The 16,869-nt window shown below is 40.1% G+C and overlaps 1 protein-coding gene across 1 annotated transcript in view; it reads left to right on the top strand.

Moving 5' to 3' along the window:
* Positions 1-4,763: 4,763 nt before the first annotated feature.
* The window catches only part of traf1 (TNF receptor-associated factor 1), a 39,878-nt gene continuing 27,772 nt past the window's right edge, over positions 4,764-16,869 (top strand). Inside the window, exon 1 of the mRNA XM_060841456.1 lies at positions 4,764-4,812. The gene's annotated coding sequence lies outside the window, so the exon portion shown is untranslated. The remainder of the gene's footprint in view (positions 4,813-16,869) is intronic.

The raw sequence follows: 16,869 nt of genomic DNA, 5'->3' as shown, positions 1-16,869 counted from the left end.
TATCTAATTGGAGAAATTTCTACTCACACAGTGGGAGATGTCTGTCAACCGTACACTTCACCAGTGGAGTTGGTTTTGGGTCTTACAGCGTAGGAGCAAAGGGCATTGTTTGTTTCTGTGTCTAGGAGGGGATGTCTGTTTAGATGTTCCACAGTAATGTTTCTTAGAAAAATGTTAAGCTTAAGTTAGAACTCTTTGAAATATCTCACTTTAAGGGAGAATTTGGTCAGGAAAATTCCCAAAGTGATTTTTAATCTGGGTATTTTGCTTGGAGTCAGCACTATTGGGATTTTTGCATTGCAACTCCAGTCTGTGGTGCTGCTTCAACTATCTGGCCAAAGAAAGTTCTGGGCCAATATTTCAGGTTGATGATGACTTTTTATCATAAAACTGGTTCTGATGCTACCAAGGTATTGCATTCAGGCTCAAAGTGACAATGGCCTCTAACAGTTATCACATTACTGATGATTATGTTGAAGTTATCAGATCGATCCTCTTCTGTCTTTAGGGATGTTACACCTGATGTAACTCCTACTCCTCTGGTACAGCCCTCACATCCAGTGAGCTGAAAGATCATGGTCAGAGTTTTTGTTACCTCCGTCGATGAGTGATGCTGACCAACACAGCAGCCCTTATTCTATTTTTATCCTATTTTGACAGCAATACAACCATCATCTTGTACTTTTGTGTTTTGTGAGATCACATGCAAAACATTAATTTAGTACATCAGTCTGGCCCTATGCCTCCGCAAGAAAGATTTCTCATTCATCTCCAATCAGTCACACCATTTACAATCTATTCTTTGATATATTTGTAAAAGATGTTTGATTTGCTTATATGTTACAAAGACTAATCTTTTCCCTGTTTAATCATTTTTAATCAAACTGTTCAGGCTGGTGGGACTTTAACATGAACCTTCTAACCCAGAATAGGAACACTACCACTGCATCATAAGAACCCTTTGTATGTCCATTCATTCTTCTTCCATTTTGCCCCCATTGAAATTGAGTTGCATTGGTACTACATGATAATTGTAGTATCAGTTTGTTACATCTTATAATTGGGCTAAAGTGGAATTGTGTGTCCTTCCCCCAATAGTATCTCGAAAGAATTTACAAAACTACAAACTGTTACTGCCAGTAATTAACAGTCTGGCTAATTCAGGAACGCTCCGGTATCAAATTAGGGGAAATTACGAGTTTCCTAATATTGAGATCGGTTTAAGTGACATTACTTGTAAGTGTGTTAATGATGTCATCAGCAGCTAATCTACAAAGAATTTAACATAGAACAGGTAATGGGGGCTCTTGTGCAGTTGTAATGTCCCAATCTCTGAACCAGGAGGCTTATGTTCAAATCCCACGTACTCCAGAGGTATAAATAACAGTTCTAAACAGCCTGATTAGAAAAATATTTAGAAAAGCACAAATGACAACATTTAAAAGGCATCTGGATGGGTATATGAATAGGAAGAGTTTAAAGGGATATGGGCCAAATGCTGGCAAATTGGACTAGATTTATTTCGGATATCTGGTCAGCATGGATGAGTTGGACCGAAGTCTGTTAAGGTGTTGTATGTCTCTATAGAGTCTATGACTCTAATATTTCAAAAACCATAAATTGATATTTCAGAGGTTCCTGGACATGCTTTGTGCAAAAAGAATACATGGGGTATTGTTCAGTGCATCATATAGAAACACTGTAACAGGCTTTGTAATAGTTATATACTGCTTTTAATTAGGGGATTTTAGAACCATCAAACCTTTAACAGATTAATCATGTTTTTGTACTTCAGGAAAGTCCCACGAGATGAGACCTTCATTGCTTCCTGTTTCCTTTAAAATACTCCCTTCTCTGGTCTGATTGCGGTAAGGGTTTCAATTACGCAGAATTAAAATTTTGTTGAGAAATAGTTATTTCCCTCCTGGTGGAGTAGCCACACTCCCGCTGAAAAATGGGACGACAATAATGTAGGTCCGATTTTGCCCGGAATCCGTGTGTTTATTTTCCAAGTACATCTTCCTTTGTACTGCAAAATATTACTGGCAGAAATTAACCATTATGTTGATTCGCGAATTTCCCTTCCTCCTCATATAACAAAATGAAATAAAATGTCCTTGAGGATTACTGCTAAAATTGTAAGTGTGTTAGGTTATGTTGTTTCGAGCTCCCAAGTGCGAACCCTTTTTTGCTAAGTTAACGGGGTAACTTGTAAAATATTCCCCCCAACCTGGTAAAACGTCTGTGTTATATTTAAGTTCAAACTTATAAGGCAGCAGTGTGAATGACTAAAATACTATTTTCAACTAAGATTAGCGTTGGTGTGGTAGGGACTGGAGTTAGTTCCAGTCTCTTCCTCAAAAAGCCGAAAGCTTCTCTTGGTCAAATCACTCAGAACTCGGTTCTGAAGCCATCCCAAGACTCGAAATGTTAACTCTGTTTATCTCTCTACATTTGCTGTCAGGCCTGCTACGGTTCTCCAGAATTCTGTGTTTCATTCATTTTTAAAATGTTAACTTGTTGTCAATGTTTCTCACAGCAAGATACAGATCCAGCTTTAAAGGTCCTCATTTTACTTAGCAAATAACAAGCAATCAGTTGGATACATATATATTTCCACACAATTTCATCAACTGATAGTAATCTTCAATTAAAGCTGATGTCAGAATGTACTGGTATCCTTCTGCGAAATTTGCACTGTCTCTTCCAAGATTATGATATGTTTTGATTCCTCAGATGCTTTGAATGTTTCCAGCATTTTCCTTTTCAATATAATGTTATTCAATGTTATTTCGATTTAATTAACCTAATGCAAACACACAATTACATGTAGCATGGAGGTTTATAAAATAATTCATTCATACATTTGACACTACTGCTGTGCAACTCTCTATCCAAGATTCTTGATGTTGCAGGATTATCCTCAGAATGCTTGTTGGACTCAGGTTTTATGCGATGTTTAGCAATAGAGAGGCAACACGTCGAGTCAGGACATTTAATTTAGTCAGCAGTGATATGTGGCTGATCTAGTGCCAGAACATCTGGTTTGGTCACTGGTGACATGCAGTTGATGTCGTGCCTGAACATCTGGTTTGGTCACTCATTATGTCTAGCCAGATACAGTGCCAGGGTATTTTGATTAGTCCTGGTCAAAGCACAGCAGGTTAGGCAGCATCTCAGGAATAGAGAATTCGACGTTTCGAGCATAAGCCCTTCATCGGGCTTATGCTCGAAACGTCGAATTCTCTATTCCTGAGATGCTGCCTAACCTGCTGTGCTTTGACCAGCAACACATTTGCAGCTGTGATCTCCAGCATCTGCAGACCTCATTTTTTACTTACTATTTTGATTAGTCAACAAGTTAAAAATCACAACACCAGGTTATAGTCCAACTGGTTAATTTGGAAACACTAGTCTTCTAAGCGCTGCTCCTTCTTCAGGTGGTTGTGTTTGGCCATAAGACACAGAACTTATAGCAAAAAATTACAGTGTCATGCAAGGAAAATGGTATATTTAACAACTGTCATTAAGTCTTTCATCTTTTAGAATGGGTTACAGGTTTCGGTTCATTAATATGTAAACCCCAGAACTTCTTTTATGTTTCATTCTCAAGATATGTTAAGGTTTTATAAAAAAAGGTGACACCTTTTTGTTGATGTCAAAATCAACAAAAACCTGTTGATTTGTTAATAAACCTGTTGGATTATAATCTGGTGTTGTCTGATTTTTAACAGTCCATCACCGGCTCCTCCACATCTGAGTCACAAGAGACATCCAACTGGGTGTAGTGCCATGACATGTGGTTTGGTCACCAGTGACATCCTGATGAAGGGCTTTTGCCCGAAATGTCGATTCTCCTGCTGCTCGGATGCTGCCTGACCTGCTGTGCTTTTCTAGCACCACAGTCTTGACACTAATGACATCCAGCCAGTTCTACCACATGGAGCATATTCTTGACCCTGGTTACATTCAGAGCCATGTGTGCCTCATCTGCCATATCAGCATATTTTTTGGTGAAGTCTGAATTTGAGTCAGCAGAGGCATCAGAATGTCTGGCATGAAGGAGAGCTCTTGCTGGAGACAACCACTTTCCAGACACTCAGGTCTCAGAGCGCCAGGGACCTGGGTTCAATTCCCGCCTCAGAGACTGACTGTGTGGAGTTTGCACTTTCTCCCTGTGTCTGCGTGGGTTTCCTCCCACAATCCAAAAATGTGCAGGTTAGGTGAATTGGCCATGCTAAATTGCCCGTGGTATTAGGTGAAGGGGTAAATGTAGGGGAATGGGTCTGGGTGGATTGCGCTTCGATGGGTCGGTGTGGACTTGTTGGGCCGAAGGGTCTGTTTCCACACTGTAAGTAATCTAATCTAATCAAAAGTTAAGGAGGTTTTCTTTTCAGAAAATGCTGTCTTTTTGACTAGGTGCATGCAAACAATACAATGGCACCATTAAAAAAACCTGTATCTATCCCTCAATCGATTAAAGGTTATTTAATAAAATTGAGGTTATCTGCTCTAGTTTACTGTGTCGATTCTCCTGCCCCTTGGATGCTGCCTGACCTGCTGCGCCTTTCCAGCAACACATTTTCAGCTGCCAATTTGGCAGCCAAGTTTCAAAATATGTTACATTTCAAAGAGTACTTCCCTCATTGTAAAGCACTTCGGGATATCCCCGCGGGTGGTGATTAAGCGCTATATAAATGCAAGTTGTCTTTAGGAGACATTGGTTTTTCCACAGTTACAGGAAGTTCCTGTTCAAATTACACGTGAATATTGGGAGCGGAAGTACTTCAAATCGTAGAACGAACATTTTAGGTAAACTGTGATCTTTATTTATGTGTTTACCCTCTTTTTCCTCATATTTTCTTTATGGAGAGCTGCAGAACGCAAAAGAATTTGGTCGAGAGTGGTCTCTTAGGCCTCAGAAACAAATGTGACCAATTTGTCTAACGTTACGTGTGAGCGGCAAACTGCCGCGCTTCAAACCAACTTTATTTGTTGTTTTTTAAAAAAACCTTACACTTAACAGTAAAAGCGGTGTTTATTTACCTTTGAAATTTGGTCGCCGCTCTCACTAATGTCAGTTTCCCGCAAAGTAGAGTCGTTTTTATTTGAAAAGAGGCAGCGTTCCAATCATCAACGGTCGCCAAACCAGACCTGCAATTTGTTTTAAATCTTGAATAATATTTCGACATTATAATATTTGAAGTTAATTTGTCGCTGATTAGCTGTTTTAATAACTTTTTAAAAATATTTCTATGTTTAAAATAATGCTTTTAGAAATTGTGCTCCTTCCTGTCTGAGCTTTTTTGGTTACATTTTTAATTGAAGTTTTAGTTCCTGTTTCCCCCACCTTTATTATTCTTCCAATTAAAAATCCTTACAACATTGTTTAATGATATATCTTTAACGCCTCCCTCTTATACGGAGGGTTTTGTCTGAGAGCAGTATCTGATATTTCTGAGGTCCTGTACATTTAATTTAAAACTTTGCAATTTGAATACATTTGCAAACTTTTCAGTTCGGTTGGATCTTGTTGTTTTCGATGCTAAGATTTGATTTAGTGGTTCAGAGAACAAGACGATGCAAGTATTATTTGCAAGTATTTCAGAGCAATGTAAATTTTGTTGCTTTAGAATTTAGGAACAGCTTTTTACTTGAATGATGCTGTATTATAGTAGAGTTTTTTTATTTCCTGTGTGGATTTCTTTAGAAATATTTCTATTTCAAATGGATCATAAGATGTAGAATTAGAAATTAGGCCATTTGGCCCATTGAGTCTGCTCCACCATTTGATCATGACTGATAGGTTTTACAACTCCATTTTCCTGCTTTCTTCCCCTTGACGGTCAAAAACTTAACCATCTCCATTTTAAATATACTCAATGACCTGGACTCCACAGCCTTCTGTAGCAATGAATTCCACTGATTCATCACTCTCTGGTTAAAGATGTTTCTCCTTATTTCTGTTCTAAAGCGTGTTCCCTTTCCTCTAAGGCTATGCTCTTGGGTCCTCCTATCTCCACTAATGGAGACATTTTTCCCAATATCTACCCTGTCCTGGCCATTCGTATTGTTTAATTTCAATCAGAACCCACTTCATCCTTCTAAACTCCATATAGACCCAGAGGCCTCAAACATTCCTCATTTATTCATGGGATCATTCTAAACCTGCTGAAGGGTCAACATGTCTTTCCTCATTGAGGTACTGGGCCCAAAATTGCTGACAATACTCTAAATGAGGTCTGACTGCAGCTTTCTAAAGCTTCAGAAGCCTCTAGTTCTCTTGCAATGAATGACATTGTATTTGCCTTTCTAACTACCAATGCAACCTACAAGTTTACCTTAAGAGAAACCTGATCGAGGACTCCCAAGTTCCTATGCAATTCAGATTTCTGAATTTTGTCTCCACTAAGAAATAATCTATGCCTCTATTTTTTTCCTTATCAAAGCGCATGACGTCACACTTTCCTATGTTGTATTCCATTTGCTACTTCTTTGCCCACTCTCCTAACCTGTCTAAATCTTTCTGCAGCCTTCCTGCCTCCTCAATGCTATCTGCCCCTTCACCTACCTTTGTATTATCTGCAAACTTAGCCAGAATGCCCCCAGTTCTTTCATCCAGATCGTTAATGGATGTAGGTTTGCTTGCTGAGATGGAAGGTTCATTTTCAGACATTTCGTCACCCTGCTAGGTAGTATATTCAGTGGACCTCCGGGCAAAGCACTGCTCAAATTCCTGCTTTCTATTTATAGGTTTGGTCTTTCAAGTTCATTAGCTGCTGTTTTAGTGCGTTGGGGGTTTGTGGGCTACCATGATGCCAGTGGGTCTGAGTAGTCTGGCAGCCATTTGAGATGTCTTTGTAGGGGAGTGGCTAGGGTTTCTGGACATGTTTTGTCTGCTTGTTTGAGTTTGTTGCTGAGAAATCGATGGACTGTGTTCATTGGGTACCCATTCTTTTTGAATACACGATATAGGTGATTTTCCTCTGCTCTGGTTAGTTCCTCTGCTGTAGTGTGTGTTAGCTCATTGAAATAATGTTCTGATGCAGCTTTGTTTGTGGATGTTGGGATGATTACATCTGTAGTTCAATATTAGGTCCATATGTGTTGTTTTCCTGTAGATGCTGGTTTGAAGTTTCCCATTGGCTGTTTGCTCTACTGTGACATCTAGGAATGGCAGTTTGTTGTTGTTTTCATCCTCTTTAGTGAATTTTATGCCAGTAAGGATATTATTGACTGGAAGACCCTATACAGACAAGAAGTAAAGCCAATGTCATTTACAAAATACCATGCAAGGACTGTAACAAATACTACATTGGACAAACAGGCAGAAAACCAGCCACCAGGATACATGAATATCAACTAGCCACAAAACAACATGACGCTCTCTCACTAGTATCCTTACATACAGATACGGAAGGACACCACTTTGACTGGGACAACACATCCACCCTAGGACAAGCCAAACAGAGACACGCATGAGAATTCCTAGAAGCATGGCATTCCAACCAGAACTCTTATCAACAAACACATTGAGTTAGACTCCACCTACCATCCCCTGAGAAAAAGAGCAAGAAATGATGTTACCTAGTAGGATGACAAAATATCTGGAAATGAACCTTCCAGCTCAGCGAGCAAACCTACATTCAGAACCTCAACCTAAGCCACAATTCTCCTCAAAACATGCTCAGATCATTAATGCGTAAAATAAAAAGTTGTGGTCCCAACAGTGACCATTGTGGAACACCACTCGTCACTAGTTTCCATTCTGAGAAGGGCCCTCTTATCCCCAGAAGAATTCAAGATATCAGTTCTTAATGCCAATGGATTGGTGTAAATAAAGTGATAACACTTGTTCACTTGTGGAATGTGTGGCCGTACTTCCTCTTGACCCCAAGGGTTGGAAGCTGCACATATATTTTATAGTTGGATGTTGGATAACTGAATTTCTGGTTTATCTTGAAGACTCTTAATAAAACTCATACTCAATAGGAAAATAACTTGTAATTTAATAAGCTGGTGGAATGTGCATGTAGTAGAACAATCCTGACATTTTCATGTATACCACATTGAGCAGATTTGAATCTATGAAGCTCGGCTTCCTAATCTTGACTGTTCTGGAATGTGAATGTCTCATGCTTACAAGCGAGGAAAACAAAGGCTGAAACTGAGATAGTAAGAAAGTTGGGAGATGTTTATATATATGTGTGTGTGTGTGCGAGAGGGAGAGAACATTGTTCTGTAAATTACATTCACTGACGTAAGGGTTCAAGGGAAGCTAGCTGAGACAGAGGAAGAAACAGGACGGAAGCTGGTGGAAAGGTTAACACTTTTGTGGTCTGATTTTTGAGTGTGCACTTGCTTGTCATGGATTAAATGTTCGTGTGTTGTTCCCTGGAGCTCGAGGATCTGGGAATCTTATGAATTTAATTTGCATTTTAGGAATCTAAGATTTTCTTTTAAAAATGCACAGTACCATTGTCCTACAAAGTAGCATGTTAGCTGAGTGAGGTTACCTCATGACCTTTTCCACATAGTTTAGACTAGTGTCTTGTTATGTTGTGCCGTTCAAAGGGAAGCTTATCTAACTAAAGCATTTGGCCTGGCTTGATCAGTGTTTCCCACTTTGATATGCATGTAGCTTAATTAGCCAAACATACTCAGACCCGTCAATTAGTTTCTCTTCCTCCATAAAGTTTTGCCATTTCATTGCTGCTTATCTGATTAAGGACATTGTGGTTTTTTTGTAATCTCAGTACCAATTTCTGTATAAAGACAGTTAGTTTGTTTGCAGCAATAAGGAGAGTAGTCTGAGAGAGCCCTTAGAGGTAAAAGCTGGCACTGCTACTCTGCAAATTGTTTTAAAACCTTAACAGATACCTACAAGCTAGGCTTCAGCTATGTTGTAACATTGCCATTGGTAAATAAAGGTAATAATTTTAAACTAAACTGTCTGTTAGTGTTTTATGTTCCAGACTATCAGAGTACAATCTCCGGGATGAACCAAGAGAGGCTTACAGGGAGAGTCCATTAGGGATTCCCTGAGCTGTCTTGAATAGATACTCACATTGGCCCATATCTAACTGAGCAGCCTCCTGTGCGGCACCTTATCAAAGACCTTCTGGAAGTCCAGATAGCTGACATTCATTGGCTCTCCTTGGTCTAACCTACTCATTACCACCTCAAGGAATTGTAAAAGGTTTGTGAGGCATGACCTTCCCTTAATGAAACCATGCTGACTTAACCCTATTTTACCATGCACTTCCAAGTATTCAGAAATCTCATCTTCTCAATGGACTCCAACATCTTAACAATGACTGAGGTCAGGTTAATGGGCCTATAATTTTCTATCTTTTGTCTTACTCCCTTCTTAAACGGAGGGGGGGGGGTGGTGTTACATTACTGATTTTCTAGGGCCCTTCCTGACTCCAGTGATACCTAAAAGATCCTGCTAAAGCCTCCACTATTTGTTCAGCTCACTGCTTCAGAGCTCTAGAGTGTAGCCCATCTGATCCAGTTGATTTATCCACTTTCAGTTTTTCCACCACTTCTCTTGGTGATGGTCACCATACTAATTTCTGCCCCCCAGACTCTCTTGAATTTTTGAGTTATTACTAGTATCTTCCACCATAAAGACTGATGCAAATAACTTATTCAATTCCTCAGCCATTTCTTTGTTCCCCATTACTACTTCTCCAGCATCATTTTCCAGCAGCCCAATGTCCACTTTTTGCTTCTCTTTTTTTTTTGCCCTTCGTATACCTAAAGAAACTCTTGCAATCTTTCCTAATATTACCACTAGATTATCCTTGTATTTGATCTTCTCCCTCCTTTATTTCTTTCTTCATTGTCCTCTGTTGGTCGTTTGTAGGCTTCCCAATGCACTTCGTCACATTATATGCTTTCTCTTTTACTTTTATGCTGTCCCTGACTTGCCTGGTCAGCTATGGTCGCCTCATCCTCCCTTAGTCTCCTTCTTTTGCCTTGGGAAATGTCTACCTATTTGCTGTGATTTATTTTGGAGGATGGTTTATAATTCAAATTTATCTAGCTTGAGTAGGTCTGAGCTTTTTTTTAAGATTGGAGGAACCAGCACATTTATTTTTAGCATGTTATTTTATTCCTTTCCCTTTTAGGGATTTGAGCACAATGTCCTGCATTTGGGCCTCTGCTGATGGATTGTGTGAGAAGTTGTAGAGCAGAGAATGTAATAGAAAAAATTGTCTGCCCCTTTTCCTCCTGTTGTCAGAACAGAAGAAAGATATGCGTGATGCCTCTTCATTGTGGTATAATTAAGATCAAGCCATGTGGTACAGGACTTACAGTGAAAAACTTACATTTATGCCTAATTTGGCAGAGCGGTGGAAATGAGGATGTAACTATTAAAAAGAAAGACTTGCAATTAAATTACAGCCAAATAATTTCTTTTTGAAGTTCTGCAATGTAGTAAACACTGGGCTGTGTTTTACCAGATATCAGCTGTCAATTTTGGGGAGTTTTGTAGAGGATTTCGCTCGATGAGCTCTTGTGAGTTTTCTTGTACAAATCTCTGGCGCTTGCCCCTTGGCTACACACAATGCGTCTTGCACCAGCTTATGCTATCATACCATCAGCGCTACTGGCACCTGAAATCATGTCACAAAACCAGTCCGCTTTGTCGATTCTCATTTGTAGATTTTCCTCTGTAGCTTTTTCTCTAGGTCGACTTCAGTGTACTGCTGCATAAATTTCTTATGGACAGGTACCTTTCACAGAGTTATTTGGCTACCAGTCTATACTTGTTCATTTTCTTGGCAGTTCTCTCCTCCAAATGTTTAAAATGTCCAGTTTTGTACCCCAAGACATCGGATCATGTCATTGGTTTGACGTCATAAAAACCCTAAATTCAAATTTGATTGGATTTTGGTATCTGGGACATAATTTAAACTGGCCAAATTTGAATTTGTTTTTGTTCCATGGCAACACAACTCCAGCTATTTGTTTCAACTAAGTGTTACATTTTTAAATTGTTCAGGACACTGCTTTCAGTCGGTCCTTGTTATCTCTCTCTCTCTCTCACTCACTCACTCACTCACTCACTCACTCTCAAAGGTACAGTATAGCTCTACACCTTCAGAACACTGGCTTGTTGCATCTGATGTTGCAGAATCCTATTATGCAGGATGGGATGTTCTTCCTCAATGCGCTTTTTTTTTCCTTTGAAGACTGCTGCCATCTCCCAGCTCTTCACCATTCACCTTCTTTGCCTACTTCAGTTGTGTGGAGCACAGCATACTAGGATTATGCTGTGATTCAAATGTCCGAATTTTCTCTTCTGTTCCACGCTAACCTGGTTTGGAAAAAAGTCTGTAATGTATTTAGACTCTGCTTCAGTCAGAAGGTTGCATAACAGCATCATTCGGTTATGATTGCAGAGGGTAGCCCTTGTCTCCCAGTATCTTGCAAGGAATCCAGCCTTTGAAACAAAGTGGGAAATGAGAGTTCTCCTAACATGAGAGTTGAGCATTATCACAGTTATCAGGATACCTAGTGCAGTCCTGTGAGATGCAGTACCAATGATCACAGATGACTTAAACATTGATGGAATGGAACCTTTTCAGTTGATAATGTCAACTGTTTATGGTGCGCTCAACATGATGTATGTACGTAGTCCACAGTGCCCTGCAAATGGGGGAGGCTAGCTATGTTAGCAAAGCCTAATACCCGGCTTCAGCACTGACCTTAGCATGAGGAAATGAGATGATTTGTACGAGATCGCACCAGTCCATGTCCATAAAATACAGCCTTGTGGATTGATAGTTGCAGGATATCCCATAGATCAATAGTGGATCTGTGGAAGCAGCTAGTGAGATAAAAGTTTAGCACAGCTGTGACGTTGAGGCCACCGAGGTACCACTCACTACTTCATTTTGCAAATTGTGTTCCTGCAGTTGGCATAGTTCCATGATATTGTTCTGAGACCGTTGTAGTCTGCAACAACATTGTACCTCATTCATCTGGAGAACATTACATCGAGACAATAGATTCTGCATCTCCTGGACTTTCACATCTCGGGGGATTTTCTACTGTGACAACTTTAATGTAGAGATTGTTCAGCAACCACTGGAGCAACCATTTCTCTTGTATTCATAGCACCATGGCTGCAATGACACAATACCTCTTGGTATGTCTGGATTCATTGATCCCAAATCCAATGAGTCTGTTTGAGGAATGTCCAAAGACAGAACAGGTCCTCAACAATTGAATGCTCAGCATTCGCGTCACACAAAAATCATGTTTTAGCATAGTCCTCCATTCAAGAGATGTGGAGGACTCTTAACATGAAGGCCATGGAATGCTTCTCCGTGGATCTTTGACATAGTGGACCTTTTATTTTGATGAATGCAGTACACATCATGTCATAGTAGAATATTTTTAAATGCTGTTTAATTACTCATACTTATTCCCCAGCTCCACTCCTCATATCACCCAATATATTCTAGAATAGTAAATAAGCTCAGTATCTTGCACAATCTCTGAAATCTTAGACAATAATTGTAGCCTTCGGGTGACATTTTAAGGTCAACTATGATCATTTCTGATTCACAGAAGTTGCTATAATCAATCTGTAATGACAATGACATGATCAAGATTGCTTGTGACCTGAATTTGTACTGCACGATTGTATGTTGCATGCATTTCACATGCTGGCTACTATGATTATAGACTACTACAACCAATTAATGTGTAAATGCCTGATTTAATGCATTTAATGCCCTTAAAGGGACTCCCATCACACTCTCAAATAGGAAACAAACCCAGCTCCACCCTCTTGAGGTGTAGGTACAGCCATTTTCTATTTTCATTGTGTAGTTAGGATTCGTGAGAGTATGAAAGTTCTACACAGATTGCATTTGGTACATTTGAGTCAGAAGCTTAGCTTGATAAACAACCCCCAACCCACTCAATGAACATCCATAATCCCTCCTTGAACTCCTTGTTGGCCGCATTTAGTACTGGGTTTCCCATATACCTGTTTGATTTATGATTCCAACGTTACCCCTGATCCCTGACCGTACAGTCTAGTCACGCTAACTATCAACTGCATTGTCCCCTGGTCAAATCCAGTATGTTCATAACCATAGATTGAATACCCTGCTCCAAGTAACCCATGTGCTCCAATGCATTATTGTCTCTCCAGCCCTCATATGCTGAATATCTGCCTTCATATTTATTGTCCATTATGCAATGCAATATGCTGCTTCCAGTCTCCACCACCCCCCCCCCCCCCCACCCCCATGACTTTCCCATCTTCACTACCACAGCAGTGATGCTGATAATCCCCCTTAACCTTCATCAAGTTGACTCTGATCAACTTGGATGGACAGTCCTGACAGATTTCTGACAACTCTCCAACTAACATACAATGAAGCTTTGGACTGATTGCACTGGACTTGCAGAAAGCGATCTGGCTCACTGTCCAGACTATAGTGAGATGCTCCCTGTTGACCCTAACCATTGCAAGTGGCTGACTGACGATGTCCAAACCCCTGGACTGATTGGATGCTGTGCTGATTTGCTGTAGTAGGTCACCCTAACTGAAGGTTGTCTGCCTTGACTGTGGATTATTCCCCCTAGACTTTTGACACTTGAGATTTGGCTGATGCATATGCAGTGTGTTTGCCACGTAAGGTGTTGGCACACGGTGCAAATGTGTGATGACATAACACGGTATTGTATAATAACATGTCTGTGGGGTTTTTTAACTCTAGTTCCTACAGAGGATAGTTCATAGACCCTGAATCAATTCGTTGGGTGTGACCCACCTTGTAGTTTTCAAGAGCACTTGGTTGATCACACTGGTGAATGCTGTTGAATAGGAGATGATTCGTTTCCTTTCAGTGGATCTAAATAAAAACAACTGTTTATAAACTCTTCAGCATTAATTGTAATAAAACCTCCCAAGATGCTTCACATGAACATTATAAAACTAGTTATGACCTTAATCGTATTACTTGTAAATATTACATCTGCTTAGCAGCTTTGGCATGCAAAAACCCTCTATCAGTTCTGGAAGTTTGGGCACATGGATTTTGCCAACAATCTGCACAGCGGCAAAAAAAAATTAGAACTTAAACACGAAGATAAATAGGGAGGTATTGAGCCAGATGGTTAATACTCTGATCAAAGAAGGAGATTTTAAGAAATGTCTTTAAAGCAGGAAGTGGTATAGGAAAATGGAAATCTGTAAGAAGCCTAGACAGTTGAAGATTGAAACACCAGTGGTGGAATAATTCAAATCCAGAAGCTTGAGGCTAGAGCTAGAGGAACATTGATATCTTGAAGTGCTGCGGGGCTGGAAGAGATTACAGGTATTGGGAGGGGTAGAGAGAAATTTTATTTTTAAAATTAAAAAATGGGTTGTCCGGGACTGGTAGTGGAATGAGACATGGTCTAAATTCAGATGTGAGCAGCAAATTTTTATGACCTGCAGTTTATAGACATAGAATGTGGACATCAACCAGGAATTCATTGAAATAGTCAAGTCCAGAGGTAACGAGTGCATGAATGAAGGTTTCAGCAGCAAACAAGCTTGGGTGGCCTAGGTAGATGATACACAAGAAACAGGTAGTAGTAGCTCACTTGATCAATCCAAATCGCACATGCACAGCTGGTCTAGGGTTCTGTGCACATCAACTAGCATGGCGATCACAATGTTGACTTCCAAACTGCTGCTGCTGCTGCATATGGACTTTTTTGGTGGCCCACACAGCCAGGAAGCAAATGAGAGGAATTGCTGATCACCAAGTTTGCAAACAGATTAATTTTAATCTCAGACTGTTGTCAGGAAGAGGGATAGAGTAGTACCTAAAGAACAGAATTTGAAATGGGAACGGTAGACAACAGTTACAGTTTTCCCAGTATTTTTAATTGGAGGAAATTTCAATTTATCCACTCTTAGAATCAGACAAACAACTTTGATAATTAACCAACAGTAAAAGAGTGAAGAAAGGTGATAAGGTGTCTCTTCAATGCACTTATGAAAACTGATGGCTGTGCTTATTAATAATGCTGCCTTGTGGCAAAATGTACAGCAAATCCCTTGTATCCATGAAATCAGGAGTCACGAATTTGCCTGTCTGTGCCAAAAGAAAATCAACATCTGTAGGCAAAAAAATCACACATCTTTGATTTTTAACCTGTTTTTAAAACAAAGCTCTGTACTCGTGACTTTCATTATTTGCGAGAGTTCTCAGGAATGGAATGACTGTTGATGAGGATAAAGGGAGGGACCAAGAATAGATCCTCTGACACTCTACGTAACAGTACAGAAGCAGGATACTCTATTGCAAAGGATACTTTGGATTTGATTTGATAGACAAGAATGGAACTGACAGTGGTCTTATTCAGTTAGACAAAAATGGAGAGACTTGGAAGAAAAATGGTGTTGTTAAGACGGATCTGACAGGAAAGTTAACTTCTGTCAAAGGCACATAAGGTGCCATTTGTGACTTTGATAAATGCTGTTTTGATACTGAAGGAGGGTAGAAACCTTACTAGAGGGATTGAATGTGGAGTTCTGGAAAAGTTTGGAATGGAGGATGAGAGGTAACAATAAATCTTAAAGACTTTAGAGAGGAAAGGGAAGTTGGGTAAGAAACTACTGAAAAGTGAAATTTCAGGGCTCGGGTGGGAAATTCGGAGTTCTTTAACACCTGACTCTCTTTTAGATCAAAGGTATGGCCATGGGCACCCGATTGGGGTACAGGAATGCCTGTCTCTGTGGAGTACATGGAACATTGTTTCTGCCAATCCTACTCATCCATTCCCACAACTCTTTTTTTTTTTCCGATTTTTATATTGATGACACCACTAGTGCTACTTACATATCTTGTTTGGAATTGGAAACATATTTATCAATCGCACTTCCAATTTCTGCCCCTCACCTTTGCCTGGTCCGTCTGACTCCACCCTTCCCTTCCTCAAGATTGCATCCATTTCTGGGGGATAGACTAGCCACTGTTATACACAACAAACCCACTGACTCCCGGGCAGTTACCTTGACTTTGATCCTCATAACTTGCTTTATGTAAAAACACCATCCCATTCTCCCAGTTTCTCCATCTCCACGTCATTTTGATAATACCATTTTTCACACAGTGGCCTCAGTTCTCCAAATTTTTTTTCTCAATCAATGATTCCCTCTACTGTGGTCGACAGAGCTCTTAGGCATTCTTGACCCATCGCCTGCCCTCACCCCTTCCCTTCCACAACAATGATAGGGACATCCTACAACTCACTTAACACCTCACCAGCCTCTGTGTACAAAGTCCGCAAGTCGCCATTTCTGTCACCTCCATCGGATGCCACAACTAGGCACATCTCCCCATCTCCTCTCTTAATAGCATTCTGCAGGCACCATTTCCTCCAGGATACTCTGGTCCACTTCGCTTCCATTCCCAGCATCTTCTGCCATACCCTTAAACAAGCAATTGCAGAAAGTGTGATACCTGTCCATTTATTTCCCCCCACCCTCCATACCATCGTCCTCCTGCAAAAGACATCCTTGAGCTCCTTGTACAAGGTGACATTACAGAGAGATTTCAGACTATCTTATCCAATTTGCATCTTAATAGTAACTTTCTGTGATTTAATTTCTTAACCATTGGTGTAATTTTGATCCAACAACCTCTGTAATGCAATATCATCTATCCCACATCATTTAGAACAGTGTTGAAAATTCTACTACCATTCTGTGATTTGAGGGACTGGACAAACTGCTCCTGTTTTTGTTAGAATCTTGGTTTTATCCCTTGATTTCTTGGCATCTAAGCATTACCTTCAGTCTAGACAAAAATGTGGCTCTGTAATCCTCTGCATCCAGCTAGC

The sequence above is a fragment of the Hemiscyllium ocellatum genome, chromosome 21 (genome assembly GCF_020745735.1).
Source record: "Hemiscyllium ocellatum isolate sHemOce1 chromosome 21, sHemOce1.pat.X.cur, whole genome shotgun sequence".
Classification (NCBI taxonomy): domain Eukaryota; kingdom Metazoa; phylum Chordata; class Chondrichthyes; order Orectolobiformes; family Hemiscylliidae; genus Hemiscyllium; species Hemiscyllium ocellatum.
The sequence above is the reverse complement of the archived record's forward strand: the minus strand, read 5'-3'. Positions and strand labels throughout refer to the sequence as shown.